The sequence below is a fragment of the Amborella trichopoda genome, chromosome 4, assembly GCF_054954075.1.
Source record: "Amborella trichopoda isolate Santa Cruz 75 chromosome 4, AtrichopodaSantaCruz75HAP2 v2.0, whole genome shotgun sequence".
In the NCBI taxonomy this organism is placed as follows: domain Eukaryota; kingdom Viridiplantae; phylum Streptophyta; class Magnoliopsida; order Amborellales; family Amborellaceae; genus Amborella; species Amborella trichopoda.
Genome location: NC_142339.1, coordinates 52,628,404 through 52,646,016, shown reverse-complemented (window position 1 = coordinate 52,646,016; position 17,613 = coordinate 52,628,404).

The window sequence follows — 17,613 nt, the reverse complement described above, 5'->3', positions numbered from 1 at the left end:
TTTTCGGATGTTCAACATCTGAAAGCTCATTGTGAAATCCAGGAAGTAAGTTTTCAGATGTTTAACATCGGAAAATATTACTTTTTTGGATGTTCAACATCCGTAAACTCATTGTGAAAATCCAAGAACTTCCTAGATTTTCACAGTACCATTTTCGGATGTTAAACATCCAAAAAAGTAATATTTTCGGATGTTGAACATCCGAAAACTTATTTTTTGGATTTTCACAGTGAGTTTTCGGATGTTAAACATACGAAAATATGAGATTTTCGGATGTTGAACATCCGAAAACTTAATGTGAATATCTTCACTGTGAATATCCAGGATATTCGCAATGAACATCCGAAATTGTTTAGACATTACATTGATCATGGACATCAAGATGCATTGACATGATAAAAAAATGGACATCATTTCGGGATGCATGGACATGAGAATAACTCATTTTTGGATGTATGGATATGAATTTTATTTTCTTATTTTAAGGCTATCACAATTGTTTCTATTGTTGATTTTATCATTTTGGATGCACAGTCGTTGTTATTTTCACCACCATCAATCACAAGAAGTAATGTAAATAATGTTAAATTAATAAATCCCATTAATCTTATATCGAATGTATATTGGATAGCTTTAGATAGCGATATGATGCTAAACCCAATATACATATGCAACCACTAACAATCAAATTTCACCAAGACTCCAAGTCTTCTCAAGATGACCCATAAGCACAACAACACACATTGATATCAAGAGTGATGTTGAAAACTCTGCAATATATTTAGTGAGCAATAGTAATATAAATACTATAACTTTTCATAAAAAATATGATAGCTCTATATGACCCTCAAAATGACCCATTACAAAATTGGGATCCTCAAAATGACCCATTACAAAATGACCCATTACACCTTGCCTTCTCTTAGGCGAATATTGTTTATTTCATGCGTTATATCTTCTGGGTTCCTCAACTGTAGGTTGTGTGGAGGGAGCTAGATCTTGTACAGCTCGACTACTTTGACCCACTCCATCATCTCCGGCCTCATCAGGTACAGCTTCGTCATTATATTAACGTTGTAAATACTTCATCCTGGCTTCTACGTCACCCATATCCACAGGCACAAACTTAGACAACATTTCAAATGCATTGTTAACGCGATTAAGAACTTCAGGGTACCACTTTTGTCTAAGTGTAAGTACCTCTGCTAACATGACTGGAGATACCTTAACTGCACTAACCTACACAACCAGATTACATAATTAGCATATTTAAACAATTTAATATAACTAATATGTAAATAAAATATTATAAGAATTTATAGGTCAATATAAACGTATCAACTGGTCCTCATAACCTCGAGGTCTCATTATATACTGTGGTTCATGAGCAGGAACCACTTCTTCTTCTTCATGGATATGAGGTTGCAATATGTCTTTGGGTGAGTTAGCGACATTATGTATCAAAGGATGAGACACCAAGTTGTACCAGGCCTTATACTCCTCTGAGGGTAACCTATTAGCAGTATCTTGTTGAATATCAGACATGATGCGGTCATGGCGAGACAACCAGCTAGCGATTTTATCTGCATTGACGTTTCGCCAGTCTCGCTGTCCAACCTATCTACTTGCCCTCTTACTAACAACCAAGGGATTCTTAGAAATTCCCTGTTTTGCTCCAAATTGATGGCATATTAGGTCTGGCATGTACGGCTCGACAATATCGTCAAATATCAAAGTTGTAGGGCACATTGCAGTTTGAAATGCCTGCTGCCTATCATCTGAAATGACCTTATCAGGGTTGAAATAAGGATTCCAGATTACCTGTTATATGATATGTAATCAGTCAATAAAAATAATTATAAACACTTAACTACTATTGAAAGAAATTAATATCAAATTATACACTAACCTCATTAGGTTGGAGGTTATCAATTTCTTGTCTGATGGGAGGCATTAAGTTTTTTGGATTGCCATGATATTTCTTCGGTGGCTCCCATCTTTTGGCCCTAGGAATATTTTGAGGGATACTACGCAGTATGGGTCTCGTATGCATAATATGCTCATATGACCAGCACTACAATAAATTGAGTATAATAAATATTTAATATATTAAGAAAGCAATCTAAACTATCACGCTTATGTCATATACCGAAACAAATGGTTACCTGCATGAGAGTGGCTAAACCACTAAAATGTCTTCGCTTGAAAGCGCAAGCTTTTCCAAGTGAGCGATAGAGGAATGCAAGGGCTGTAGCACCCCAAGCATATGTGTTGACACCCTTAATATCTTCAAAAAACTGCAGGTACCTTGTTGGCGCTGTTTAAACTGATGCATCAGCGAATATGGTTACACTGATGAGGAAGAGCAGATATGCTCGACTGGGGTTGCATCAGGTGGCAATTCCCTAAAATTCATCTTCAGCCATGTATGCCTCAGGCTTGCCAAGTTTCCATCAAGGACTATACCCAAATTATCTTCTATAAACTTTCGTAGGTCCTTGATAAGACGACATGTGACTAGGTCGCCATCCACAGCCAATCCTAATATATCATATACATCAAAAAGTGTTGGTGTCATCTCACCAATATGAATGTTAAAATGAAAGGTATTGATCTCAGAATGCCACATCTCTATATTAGCTGCGACCAAAGGATGATCAATTGGCTTGGCCGAATGATAGCCAACGGACCCAACTCAGATGCATGAACTAACTGAACTCGTTCTCTCGTTAATTTCCATTCATTTAATTGATAACTTTTCCCATCAATTCTAATTTCTTCTTTCTCCTGAAATACAACAAATAGACAACATATTAGAATCAATATATATACATGTACTTTCCATAGTATGTTTGAACCAGACTACCATTTATTGAAATTAAAAAATAAATAGAATGGGAAAATGAATATATGCATATACATGTCCTTCCCATATGAAATATGAGCAATGTTCTGGATGAAGTTGCAACAAACTAGGGTCCTAAGGACCTCCTGGATATCCTCCATCAGGAAGTAAACGGTCCATATTCATTGAAATCCCATATGGTCACCACGTTAATCATAAGGCTACACATGTAGAAATTTACTGGATAACAAAAAAATAATAATGACATACTGTTGATGAAGAAGAACATTGCTACAATCCATTGATGAAATAAGAACAATGCTAAAATGAAATTGCTATGCTAGTCCAATGAAGGATCGTATACTTCAAAATCAAAATCAATCAGTGAATATGGTGGCCAAATAAAGAATTGATTATTTGAGTCAAACAGACAACTAAAAAGAATTCAAAGAGTTATTAAAAAACCACTAAACAACTTCCATAATTAGCTATAGCGAAAAAACTGTCTCATATCCAGCTCTTAAATCCAATTTAATATCTCTACTTGAAGAACTACTATACAGACCCCTTAATTAACTAGATATGCACAATCCTCATCCACTTCTTTTATTAGTAATAATTTCAAAACCACGTGAAATATTACACTAAGTCCAATTCAATGGACCTTAGCTAAACAATAACCAAACCCTAAATGGATAAACAAAAAAAAAAACACAATAGTCCCCTTCCAAGCAACCATCCTCGACCAAAAACAAAAGAATTCAACTTTAATGAGCAACAAAATTATTTCAAAGGAATTTGAAATTTATAAGCAACAAATCACTTCATTGTAAAGACAAGAATCCAACTTTCATAAGCAGCTAAATCATCCCATAAAAAACAAAGAATTCCTTGGTGGATGATGACGAGGTCAACAAAAGATGGAGAGTTTATTTTAAAAAAATATTCAATGATGAACATAATGGGAACATAGCAATATATGGAAATGTTGTATAAATGAGAGTGGAGGTCATATATACATTAGTAGGATTAGGATGTTAGAAGTGAAAGAAGCTTTGAAAAGAATGAAGACTAAAAAGGCTTTACTGCTTTATGACTACATGGTTTCCCGATAGAGGTTTGGAAGTACATGGGGGAGATTGACATTGACTGACTGAAGAAGTTGTTCAACAAGGTACTGAGAACACAAAAAATGCTAGACGAATGAAGGAAAAGTATTGTACTACTTATTTACAAGAACAAATGAGATATACAGAATTGTGTGAACTATCCAGAGATTAAGCTTATAAGACATACTATGAAGCTCTGGGAGAGAGTGATTGAGCAACGACTAAAGTATGAAACGAGTGTATCTTAAAACCAATTTTGTTTTATACAAACGTCATCAATCGAGGCTATTTTTCTACTTAAGCAACTGATTAATAAGCTTAGGACAAAGGGAAAAGGCCTCCACATGGTTTTTATTGACATAAAAAAAGCTTATGATAAGTGTACCTCGAGATTTGATTTGGAGGGTGTTGGAAAAAAAAAGAGTCTCCAGAAACTACATCGACTTGGTGAGAGATATGTACGATGAGCGTTAACTATTATGGTGAACAACTCGTGGAAAGAGGAGTGAGTTTTAAGTGACAATAAATCGACATCAAGGGTCAGCAATGAGACCGTATGTCTTTGTCTTAGTTATGGACAACTTAACTGGGCACCTGCAGGATGTGGTACTATGGTGCATGTTCTTCATAGATGACGTAATTTTCATCAATGAGACCCAAAACGATGTTAACACAAATTTAGAACTTTGGTGGGATGTTCTAGAATCCAAAGGTTTTACAATTATCCAGATTAAGACAGAGTATATGGAATACAAGTTTAGTAATAATAGGAGTAGAGACGAGGAAGTAGTTAAGATTAATGACCAAAAAGTACAAAAAAAACTGCACTTTCGATACCTTGGGTCGATAATCTAAGAAAATGGAGAGTTTGAGGAAGATGTTGCGCATAGAATTACAATTGGGTGGGTGAAGTAGAGATGTGAAATTTGAATATCATGTGAATGCCACATACTAATGAAGCTGAAGGGTAAGTTCTACAGGACAGCTGTGAGACCACCTTTACTTTATGGGGCAGAATGTTGGGTGGACAAAAATAATATACTCATAAAATGAATGTAGCAGAGATGAAGATGTTAAGATGGATGAGCAGCAAGACAAGAAGGAATAGAATTCAAAATGAATCCATTCGAAAAAGTTTAGGTATGGCACCAATTGGCGATATGATAAGAGAGAATAGACTTAGATGGGCTGGCCATATGTGGCGTCGACCCAGTACATCACCTGTTAAAAGGTGCGAGTTAGTTCAAGTGGAAAGATTGAGAAGGGAAAAGGCCAAGCTCAAAAGGATGTGGTTGGAAGTAGTCCGAAAAAACATGGGGACTTATGGCCTCATTGAGGGTATAGCCTTAAATAGAACATAATGGCAGACCAGGATTTGTGTAGCCAATCCTGATCAATTGGAAAAAGGCTATAATGATGATGATGATGATGATGAATCCTTATTGAATACTTGTCTAAATCAAACTCAAATATTTAAAAATAAAAAATAAAATAAACTAAAATAAAAAACCCTTCAATGAAGGGATTGTGAAGTAACTTAAACTCATCAAGTTTCTCTCATACTTGACCGAGTTACTCAGATTTGGCCGCTCGCCAAGTCAAGATGGAAAAACCTTGGGAATTGACCAAGCTTTGCCATGTCCCAATTTTTTTTGTGAATGTATTTAGTACTTGCCCAAGCTCACTAAGACTTAGCTGAGTCCAGTTGCCTAACTTGAGCTCCAAACCCTAGTGAACATTAGGATTAAGTAATCATTGAAAACTCTTGCCACATCAAATATGAGGAGAGTAATTGTCTTAAAAAAATCAAATTGAACACCCGGTAGAGCAAGCCAACATGCCACTGAAGAGCTCAAGGTTGACATGTGCCAAGTCATGTTACCTAAGTGTTATCATCCTTTTTTTAGAGGAACTGAAATGTATCATGCTAGCGTTTTATATAAGTAATGTGGTTAACACTTAACATTCTTGCCTTCTCTTCTATATGAAGGTAGTCATGCCTTTGTATGTTAGCTCAGTAAACAATCTATTAAAAAACCACGCAGTTAAATCAAAAACTGAAGAAATCGATTTATAGATAGACGAACGGCTCCATCAAACAAGAAAAAATTCAATTTTATGTCAAGCAACAGATTAAATCCAAAATATTCAAATAAATGTAGTCATTGCTACTTGAATCATAAATCATAAATCATAATTCAAATAAATTCACTGATTAAATTTTTGTAAAATATTCAAAGTAAATATGTACTTGAATCATAAATCACATACATATTTTATTTTTTAAGCTACTCAATCTATCAACTACAAAAATCAACAAATTACTAAAATATCAATAAATGTAACACAAATCTGTGTTTAAGACTATCTAAGAGTATAAACCCCCAAATTTAAGTAATTTATAGTTATACAAAGACCAAAAAATTTTAAGTTCTCAAAACCCCCAAATTATAAATATCTAATTCAATCACAATGGAGACACAAATTAATTCAATCTATGCCAAATTCACAACAAATAATTAGTATGCTTGAGTATAAACCCTAACCAAAATTTAGGTGGCAATCTAAATAAAAAATCGACCCACATACCTTCACAATGTGAAATTGCTTCAAAATCCAAAAAATGTCGCCTGCCAAAGACAAACACTGTTGAAAATCGAAATAAAAAAACTAACTGCTATTCTTTACCAATAAGGCAGACAATATCAATCACACTCTCAAAGAATGAGAAAAACACAGATGTACTATGAAAGAATGAAAAAAACATAGAAAATAGGGCGGACGAAGTTTACTCACTATCCCACTCTTTTCGGATGTTCAACATCTGAAATTTCCAAATTTTCAGATGTTGAACATCCGAAATTCCACATTTTCGAATGGTCAACATCCGAAAATTGAAAAGTGAACGTTTTTTTTAAATCCTATTTTCGGATGTTGAGCATTCGAAAAAGGGCAAAAGTGTCTTTTTTTTAAAAGGCGTTATGAAAGATAAAAAACGGACAGATGAGCAATAACGGAAACTATTAGGTGTAACCGTAATAACATAAACTATTAACGGATATATATGTAATTTTCTCTTTTTTAATTAAAAAACAAAAAATGTCAACCAGTTGTATATCAATGGATTTGGGACCGACCTCGCATGAGATCACGACAATATCCGCTCGTTACAAGTTATATGAGATTAGATAGATGGGGTTCGGTCAAAATCCAATCCAAAGTGATCAAATCTCGCGTCGGAATCGAGCCCTCTTCAGATCATCGGTAGTGTTGGCTTGTAAATCGCATCATAGTCATATGATAAAAGATAAAACTCCAAGAAATGAATAAAGTGAAATAAAATCTAATAAAATATTAATAAAATTTAAAGATAAAAAAATAGATTAAAGTAATGAATCTCATAAGCCAGTTGAGGCATTGTGGCTTGGTACCCGAAGTAGAGGCCTTGATCTCGACTTAAATTGACTGAATGAATTTTTTTTAAAGAAATGAATGATTGCCTTTGATCTTTGACTGAACTGGCTTGAAAACAAATCTAGGACCTTAAAGATTTAATGCCTTAGGTGATGAAAGGGGAGACTGTTCTTTTTTGCAATGGGTATCCATTTGCAATAGGTAAAGACTGCTGAGGGAAACTAAGGTCTCTAAGGCTTTCAGATAGGGTTTTCTAGAGATAGGGTTAGGGCTTGGCTAGAGAAGGGAATTCGGGTTTCTTGAGATTGCGTGGCTCTCTCTCTTTCTACGAGTTGAAAATGAAGGGTTTTTTAGACAAAGGTGACCTAGAAATACGTGAGGCAGTTGTCTATACGAATGAGAGGCTAACAATTATTCGTGCCGCTTTTCTGCATAGATCTGATATACGGCACACAACAAGTCCTAGTGCGACAGACAACGGACTCGGGTTGGGGTAGACTTCCTCAAGATTGTGATTTTGATGAAAGGAACTTGCAATTTATACGGTTGGCAGTATCAACATATTATCATCCTATTGTTTATTTAAGGTCTCCTAAAATGGGTTTTTCATGGGATTGTATGGAATTTTTAGGATTTTTGGACTGGATTATGATCTAGATATGACTATGGTTTAGTATGTCCTTCGGTGTACTAAGTTGCTGTGGTCCCTATGGCTAAAATGGCTCATTTAAGCCTCTTATTATGCACTCAAGGGCTCATTTCGTAGGCTTTGGGATTTAAAATCTCAAAGAAAATGTCAATTCCAAAAAAAATAGGGTGTCTACACCTTTCTATCACATGATTATGTGTCCAATGGCTTTAGTCAAAACAAATGGCAGTAATGCTAACTAGTCAACTCTTAGGTACTTCTAAGAAAATTTCCAAATATAGTACAAAGTGTTGGAGGCCGAGAGGCGGGGGCAAGACTTACCCCAAAGATGTATGTTCCTAGGATAAACGACAATACCAGAAAGGCTGCTTGATGTTTTGCCATTGTTAGCGATAGAGTTCTTGGGAACTCCTCTCTTGCGAAACTAGGTACTCGAAATACTGTGATCTCACCCAAGGTAAATATCATATGGGTTACTTTAACAAGAACTGGTGTGTGAAGTAGATTAAAAAACTAAAGAACATCATGCGAACATCATATTTATGAGGTTCACCTCAAAGAGGCTGCATCCATCACTTTGAAAACTCCAAATTTAAAATAGGTGAAAATACAAATTTGGGTTACAATAGAGATATCTCTTTTAAACATAAGTAAAATACTTACCAATTTTGTGCTTTATACATGCACTCTCGACTGAACCACACCAATTATTGATCTCCTTTTTTGTCCACTACTATACTGCTACCAGAAAGAGCAACTAAAAGGGTTTTTCTATTTAGAAGTTAAACTAGACAAGCAAAAAAGCTATAGAAAAGCCAACCATCTTTCTTGGATGCCATTTTTCTCTTTGCAAGAGGTCGTCTCTATCTCTCTCTCTTGGTGGCCCAACCACTCTCTCTATAAGACAACTATTCCAATAACTCACGATGAGTAATGAGTATTTCGTGTCTTTGAACCTCGTATAATATAAAGATCATGAGTGTTCCTTGCTTGCTCTCCAATAAATGCCATTTTAATCTTTTCCTTAAAGGTCATAATACCCCCAACTTTCTAAGAAACATAAGAATGGTGAATTCGGCTATCACAAATCCTAACATCAGCATCATCGACTTGTTCTGGCCACCTTGTCAGAAGCAGGTAGTCTTGCCGAATTGCACGCCTTTCTAGTTTCTGATGCATTTCCTCTTTGATTCGTTGCACTCACCCTTTTAATCAATAAAAAGTAACATTGTCAAAAAAAAAAAAAAAGAAAAGAAAAAAGAAAAAAAGAAAGCAAGGTGGCCATTGAATATGTATCATTGGCAAAACAACATTCCTTTCCTGTATAAAACTTTTGACTTCCATCTTGGTTGTAGATGTTTGGACATTTGTAATGGCATGTTCTTATCGTTTTCCTCAATGAAAATTACAAGTATCCATCTTAAGGAATTATTATGAACTTCTCATCTAAATTCCATAAAGTTTGGATGTTGTCATTTGATGCATCTTCATATTCATTACACGCTAGATAATAGCTTGGTAACCAGTCTTATCCAAATGCGGTCAGATAAGTAATAAACTGGCTAGAAGTGCAATATGAGGTGTAATAAGCCTACTTCCAAAATTTCAGATCATTTGAAAGTGATTTGACCTCTTTGTCATAGTCTTAGGCAGCCAAGGTTTGTACTTGTCGGTTGCTAGTAGGGCTGAGAATTTACCCGGTTTGGATCCAAAAGTTTAATTTTGGATCCTATATAGATATGGGTATGGATTCAATATTTGGATCTGATAGGTGGATTCAATATTTGGATTCGACAGGTCGGATCCGGATCTAAAAAGTAATTTGGATCGCATCTGGGTACAGGTGGATCCAAATCCGCTTCAGTTATTTGAATATTATATATTAATTTATATATGTACATATATATTATATAGTATTTATATTAGGAAAAAGATGAGATTAGCCTACTAGCTCATATGAACTTATGAGCCCAACGGTCCAGATTTAATCTGGGCCAATCTGACGATCACATATGTCCAGTAGTGTTTGAATTTTATTTATTTTATACAATTCCAAATCACTTGAAATTTTAGGCATATGTTTATCAAAAATAGGTGAATCTTTAAAAAATATTAAAAAAAATATTTTACATGAAATAAATTGACTAAAATACCCCCAAAATATTTTGGGGGTATTTTGGTCATTTTGTGTTTCACGAATATTTTTTTTATATTTTTATCAGGTGCACCTTGATGAGAAGAACACACAATTAAAATTTCAAGTGATTTGAATTTGTAAAAATAAAATAAAATTCAAGCACTATCGGACATCCGTGATCGTCAGATCGGCCAAGATTCAATATGGGCCGTTAGGCTCATATGTTCATATGAGCTAGTGGGCTAATCCCAGCTTTTTCCTTTGTATTATATAATAGTTTTTGTTATGTATTATTTTATGGTTGTGGTTTCTATTAGGTTGCAACCTTAAACAATGTAATTAACGCTCACCTCCAAATTTTATCACAACATGTAATTTTATTGTAAAACATTATTAGGATTATCTAAAAATCTATTTTCATATCTAATTATAAAATTTTAAACTCCAAAAATAGTTAAAATCAAGTAGATCTATGAAGATATGAAATTCTTGAAAATGGATGGTTTAGATAGTATGTTGCAAGATGCACTATTTATGGGACTCAAAATCTTTTTTTTTCCTATATTCATACATCTCGATGTCGAGATGATCAATTTAAGGGTTTTTCAACATTAATTTCGATGGATTTTTTAGGTGCATCTTTAATTCTACATTTTAAGATTGCAATCTTCTATAAACTTTTCCCTTATTTTATAGATATAAAATAATATATGAAATAGTTTTTGGATCCGGATCCCATGTATATTTTTAGATCAGGATCCGGCTCTGGATCTAGGTCGATCAGGCTTTGGATCTAGGTAGATCCGGACCCAATCCGACCCATTCTAGCCACTAGTGAAGACTAAAATTCAATTTCTCTTGATTTATGAGGAATTTTCACATAAATTTGGTAGAGACATTCCTCATAAGAACCTCCATCAGATAAACACGGCCCTAGGGTCTATCATTCCTTGGATTCAAAGTGATTTGGCCCTTCATAATTTGGTGTGCAACAGATAATCAAGAACAATAGCAGGTCAACTTTGATGAGTTATATCTTCCTCATTACTGATCTAATTCACATGAAATTTGTGTCATTGTTTCCTCTTTTGAGCCCTCTATAAGCACATAAATTTTTGGATCAAAAGGAGTTAGCATTTGAACGTGACGAGACCATCATAAAGTGCGCTCATCTGGTTGGATTTGTTTCATACTTATCCTAACATAAATTATGTGTGATAGTGTACCCTAACTGATTTATTTTAGATTTATATACTACTCGATCATGCTTCTCATCTAGAGCCTCTATAAATACAGATTTTAAGGAAGTATAAAGGGGGCTGAACTGAGTAACTAGAGTGGTAAGATTGTGTACGAGATTCTAGAGGTATTTAGACATCCCAAGTGGAGCCAAAATGTAAATATTACACTCAAAAGCTTTAGGGATTAAAAATGCATGATGTGGCATGTACATATTGAAACTTCATTCTCAATTCTACAACAAATTTTATGAAAGTCTTTCATTTGCTTTTCTTCCATGGAAGATCATTTTACCTCGTTTGTATCCTAATTTTTGGCTTAATTCTTCTTCTAATAATCAATTCAGCCTCTAAGAGAAAGGATATAACTGGTTCTATTTCATATATTTAACAAAATTAGTAATGAGCATAATGGCCCTATTGTTCCAATGGAGAGAAGAACCTATGCATAGCTTTTCGGGGGATTTCGAAACAAACAATTTCAACGAAATCTTTCAATTTCTTATTTTACTATGTTCAAACCTTGAATATTATATCGAAGAGAAGAGAGTGAGATTGGACCAGCATCTCTGCATCATGCACTAGCCCTAATGAGCAATACTACCAAAAGATTAAGGATTATTCTCCCATTCATATCCTTCTAGCCATTAGACATGATTGTTATCCCTATTCTCTTCCACAACTACTTTAGCTCATCTTTGAGCAGCCACTTCTCAATTACCTCATCATCTAAGCTTGAAATGCAAAGCTTAAATGAAGTGGGAACCTTGGTTCCTTGCTCCTGCACTGGCTAAGTGCTAAGCTTAAATGAAGTGGGAACCTTGGTTCCTTGCTCCTGCATTGGCTAAGTGCTAAGCTTAAATGAAGTGGGAACCTTGGCGACAGGCCTCTGCATTGACTAGGGGAGATCATGTGCGCATAGTAATCAATGTTGGTTGCATTAGAAGGGGTGGCAACATCATAAAACCATTTAGTGATGACCTTTGCTATATAAATCCTTACTATCTTATTGAAGTTTTTATTGATGTTCATTAGCTAGCCGATCTCAATTAATTCGAAAAAGACTATAATGATGATGATGACGATGATGATTGATATTCATTAGCTTTTGGCCTAAAAAGGTAGCGGTGAGTTTAACTTTGGATAAGATATGAGAGTTCCTGAATGGGCTGGGTGGCAGGTGGTCTAAGATGTGCTTCTTGGGCTGGGTGGGGGGTGGTCTACGATGTGTGTCTTACCCTGCAGCATTTGTTCTGTGTACCTAACTCCCAATTCATGAAAAATTGTACACCCGAAAAACTAGGAGTGTTGCCCCCATGTCCTTGGCAACATGGCTAAAAATAGCTCACACGGATCGCACTGGTGCCCGTTGTGCTAGCCCATTTCGATCCCGCCTCTCCTTAACTCTGCATACTATTCTACCAGTGGTAAATGTCCTTTGAAGTTATCTTTTCATGTTCGAATTGGACATGAAACTCATCCTCTCCCTTACTTGACTAGCTTGTTACAATTGTTGGTCATTCTCTTCAGTCATCTTATTTTTGGCAAATTTTTTCTCCTAATTATTGCAATCACGGTCAGTATTTGTACCTATACATCATGTGGCACTAATAGAAATGACACGATATCGCCCCGCACTCTCTTTAAATGATGTTTAAGGCATTTTTTACCACTACTCACCTCTTTCGCACAAAAAATGCATCCAAACTTTTCATTCTTACATGGATGGGCCTAAACCCTATATTCTCAAGGAGCATCGTGTTTTGACTGTGACATACCTCCCACATATTAGTAGAAAGGTAGAAGCACATATATATGTAAAAATTTCGGAAAGTAAATGTAACATGTGCCTCTGTTTCCCGTGTAAACTTGTAGAATAATGTAGATAAGGATTCTGTTGAATATAAACACAGGTCTAATGTTGAGAACAACAGACCAAGAAGCTAACTGGAAAAAATAAATAAAAAAACACGTGGGAGGCTAACCTACACGTAAATTTTGGCAAAATTTGTACCTCGTAGTTTGAATGTTTTTCATTTACATAAATAATATTTCCTAAAATAAACAAGCAACACGAAGATTTGACAAATCTTGATCGACCACAAGGAAATCTCCGAGTCCAATGTAAAAACTGGAAGATTCACTACAGTAAACTATGCAAGTTTGGGTGAGATTTGCGAGTCAGCCAACTTAAGACCTCCAAAACTAGGCCCTGGCCCAATCTTAAGTGGCTCAGTTGGTTCGTCAATTTATCGTCACCGTTCTTTAAGATGATGGCTCCTAGTATTTGATTGCACAAACCAGCCTAAGAACCCGGCCATGAGCCGTATCCAAGCAACATCGAGCCATTTTGGGTATCTGGCACTAACAGGGCATGTCTAGTCTGGGCTAAAAGGGTAAAAAAAAGTCTGTAAACCAAATCTCAAAAAATATGATAAATATATTTAACGTATAATTAAACAAAATACACTGAAATTAGATTGAAAAAGAAGTGTAAAAATCGATTTTGAAAAATCAATTTGGGACCAGGGTTAATGTAAAAATAATAAAAAATAGAAAAAAATGTAAAAATAAATATTTATGTCAAAATATTTTCTATTCTTTTCCAAAACAAATTTCCTTTATTTTTTTTTTTTTTTTTTTTTGAATGATGAGTAATTTCATTGAGATAATGATGAACAAGAGACAAATAGCAAGCAAGGTAAAACACAGAAACAAAGTAGAGAGAAACAAAACAAGGAAGCAACAGAGACCGGAGAAAAAAAAAAAACAAAAGGGTTATAACATAGCTCCTTCTTTAGGAGGGCAGTTGTTGTGTATGGAAGCTTTAAACTTGATGGGTTGATTTTTTGGCAAATAAAGTACGAGAAAAAAAATCGACAAACACAAGCAACAAGCAACAAAATTAAAGCAAAAAATAAATAACAGAAAAAGAACACCATGATTTACGTGGTCCATCACAATTGTGACTACATCCACGGGTACAAACGATCAATGGGTGCAACGATCAATGTTTTTCACTAAATTAAAGAAAGAAAATTATAAGGCAACTTACTTGAGAGAACCCGAGACTCAATCTCCCATAAACGATCAATGTTTTTCACTAAATCAAAGAAAAAAAATTACAAGGCAACTTACTTGAGAGAATCAGAGACTCAATCTCCCATAAAGCTTCTCTGCATTTTTTTCTATGCAAAACCCCCAAAAGTTTCCCTCTATTTTTTCTCTATGCACTTCTTTCTCTACAATATATCTCAATAAGATAGGACAAATCCAAAAGTGCACCCATGTATGACCTACTTTTTCCACATGTGCTTTCTCTCTCTAGAAAAGCATCTTTACATAGAGAATAAAGCACTAAAGATAAGTATGTCAAACCAAATTCAACTTTCCTAACTTTATCAAAAAAACAAAAAAAATGAACTTTATCCCTATCCATATGGACTCAAAGCCTCATCCTAATCTAACTAAGACTTATCTATAGGCTTAGATACTAAATAATAGGCTCTATCCAAATAAATAAGAAACCAATATTAAAGGAAATCAATCCCTTAAATTTAGGGATTCAAGATTTCAAGATAAATATCAACAACGATCAACTGCTTCATTTCGTTCTTGGAAGATATGATTGTAAACAACATCTCTTCCTTGTAAAGCTGAGACGATGATATCCATAGTTGAAGTCAAGGCCCAAGGTGCAACGCACAAGGTCCAGGTTCCTACACCAGGAGATGACATTTGGAGAGTCACCTTCAATGATGAGATGCGAAATAAAATGTTGCAGTTTAATAACACCTTCTTTGAAGGCCCACAGTTCAGCCTCGTTAATGTCATAAAGGTTCGGACTCCCTTGATTTTTCCACATAACTAATCCATTGGAATCTGCCGGAGAGCCCAAAACCCATTAGACTTTCATGGATCTTGAGGCTGCCATCACAATTGGGTTTAAACCAACCTACAGGTAGTTTCAACCACATAGATGTTGGATTTTCTCCCGAAAATTTATTTTTTCAATAATATTACAAAATCCATATTGAAGTATATGTGAAATCTCATGTGATTAACACGAAGCAATGCCATATAGATGGATCCATTTTTAGCTTTAATAGATGTATCACTGGACGAAAAAAGCCAGTATCATTGGAGGGAAAACCGAGTGATGTGTTTGTATTCCTTATATATTGTGGGAATGCTTGGATGACATCTTATTATATAAGTCATTAATGGACTGATGACAGTTTTAACTCATTACATAGGATTAATAGTTTGATGACAACTTGTTATTCCTAATTAGCTGCACTTAAGAGAATTAAGGAGGGAGTTACACTTGGATCTCAACTCCTATAGACTACGAATGTAAGAGTTACAAATTAAATGTGTTCTCTATTAAAGGAGGTTAACCCCTCAAAAAAGATAGAGAAAATGATAGAAAAATAGAGATGGAAGGTGAAAGAGATTCACCAAGAGAACTCTCAAGGTAGCCGGTCACCGGATGGTTTGATCTATAGGTTTTGATATGAAACCTTAAGCCCCTCCTGTAATTTAATGACAGGTGTAATTTAATGACAGATCCGAGTAAGGTAGCCGGTCACCGGATGGTTTGGTCTATAGGTTTTGATATGGAACCTTAAGCCCCTTCTGTAATTTAATGACAGATCCAAGTAAGTTGGTTATCAATTTTATTTATTTATTTATTTATTTATTAACTTTATTTGTTGGGACGAACAAAAGAGGATGGGGAAGGTATTCTCTTATGGAACTGCAGAAGATCCTTGAAATGCGAGTAGAAGTTATCCTTAAGAATAGAATAAAATGGCACAAAAACAAAGATTCCAATTGATGATTAAGATTTGGATTGAGAGATGGTTGAGCTCCCTGCCTTTACCCTCAGAAGTCCTTAGCTTTCTCTCTTTCCATAAGTTCCAAATCACCGTTGCTAAAAGAATTCTCCATAGGACGAGGGCTGAGGCTGAGAAATTAAGGGACCAAATTTGATGAAGAGTTCCATCGATTCTACTGTGAGCCACCCAAACGAAGCCCGAAATCTTTTGGACCCACATCCACAAGGCTGAAGCAACTGGGCAACGCAGGAAGAAATGGTCGAGGGTCTCCTCATCCTTTTTGCACAAGAAGCAAACATACGTGATCAGCATGTCTCTCTTTCGTTTCTGCCAGGGGCTTTACATTTCCATTAGATGGACACTTTATTAATGGCTTCAATGTACTGATCACGGCAAAGAATTTCAGCGAGGACACTGAGAAGACTCCATTAGCTTCGCATGACCATACTAGCCTATCCGATCCAAAGCTAGAAATTTTTGCTCAACTACTAGGTTAACCCTTCCCACATCGACATTCACATCCCAAATGCAATCAGTGCCCCAAGAACCAACCATAGAATGGACGGAAACAGTCTTTTGGTTTGATCTTCTGAAGAAATCTGGGTAGGAGACTTTACGCAGGTACTGGCCCATCCACTTGCTGCGCCAGAACCTAGTGTGAGATCCATCACCAACCACCAATCTAGTGTAGGCTAAAAAGAGAGGTCTAACCGATTGACTACCTTTCCAGACTCATGAGACATGATGTCTGCTTTGTAAGTGCCTAGCAATAAAGCCGCCTGGGTCGCGTCCATACTTATCGAGCAAAACATAGTTCTTATTGTTTCAAATTATTTTTTGGAATTAGGATGGTCAAGCCGGTCGATCACCCTAACTGGCCAAAATTGGCTACAGCCAATGGCTGGTTCCAAGTAACCCAGCCGGTTGTGGTTCGACACAGCCAGGTTGTGGTACACTGATGGCTCCCCTTGTATCAACGGCTCCATAAAATTAGGTGAGAGATGGAGTGGTGGAATGGAAATGTCATCCGTGACTACTATTTTGGGGTCCACTCAACTAAAGAATTCGTTCTGGACTCGGTGAGAATAAAAGATAACCTGAAAGAGCCAGACAGAATGCAGAAAATATGAGAAATGCAAAAGTGGTTGCAAGTTTTTCTCAATGGAACTTTGGTGGCACAGGAAAAATAAGTACCTTGAAAAGACTGCCTTGCCCCAAGAGAAGCCGTTATTCGTATTTAATTTCAAAAAGTTAAGATCTTTCCATAATGTTGAGTAGACAAAAGTTTAGTTTCAAACCCAACTCATTTCGGAATCGGACGAAATTTAGTAGCCTAGATTTATAGTCACAAGATTTCATGCCCCTGCAAGAATATACTGT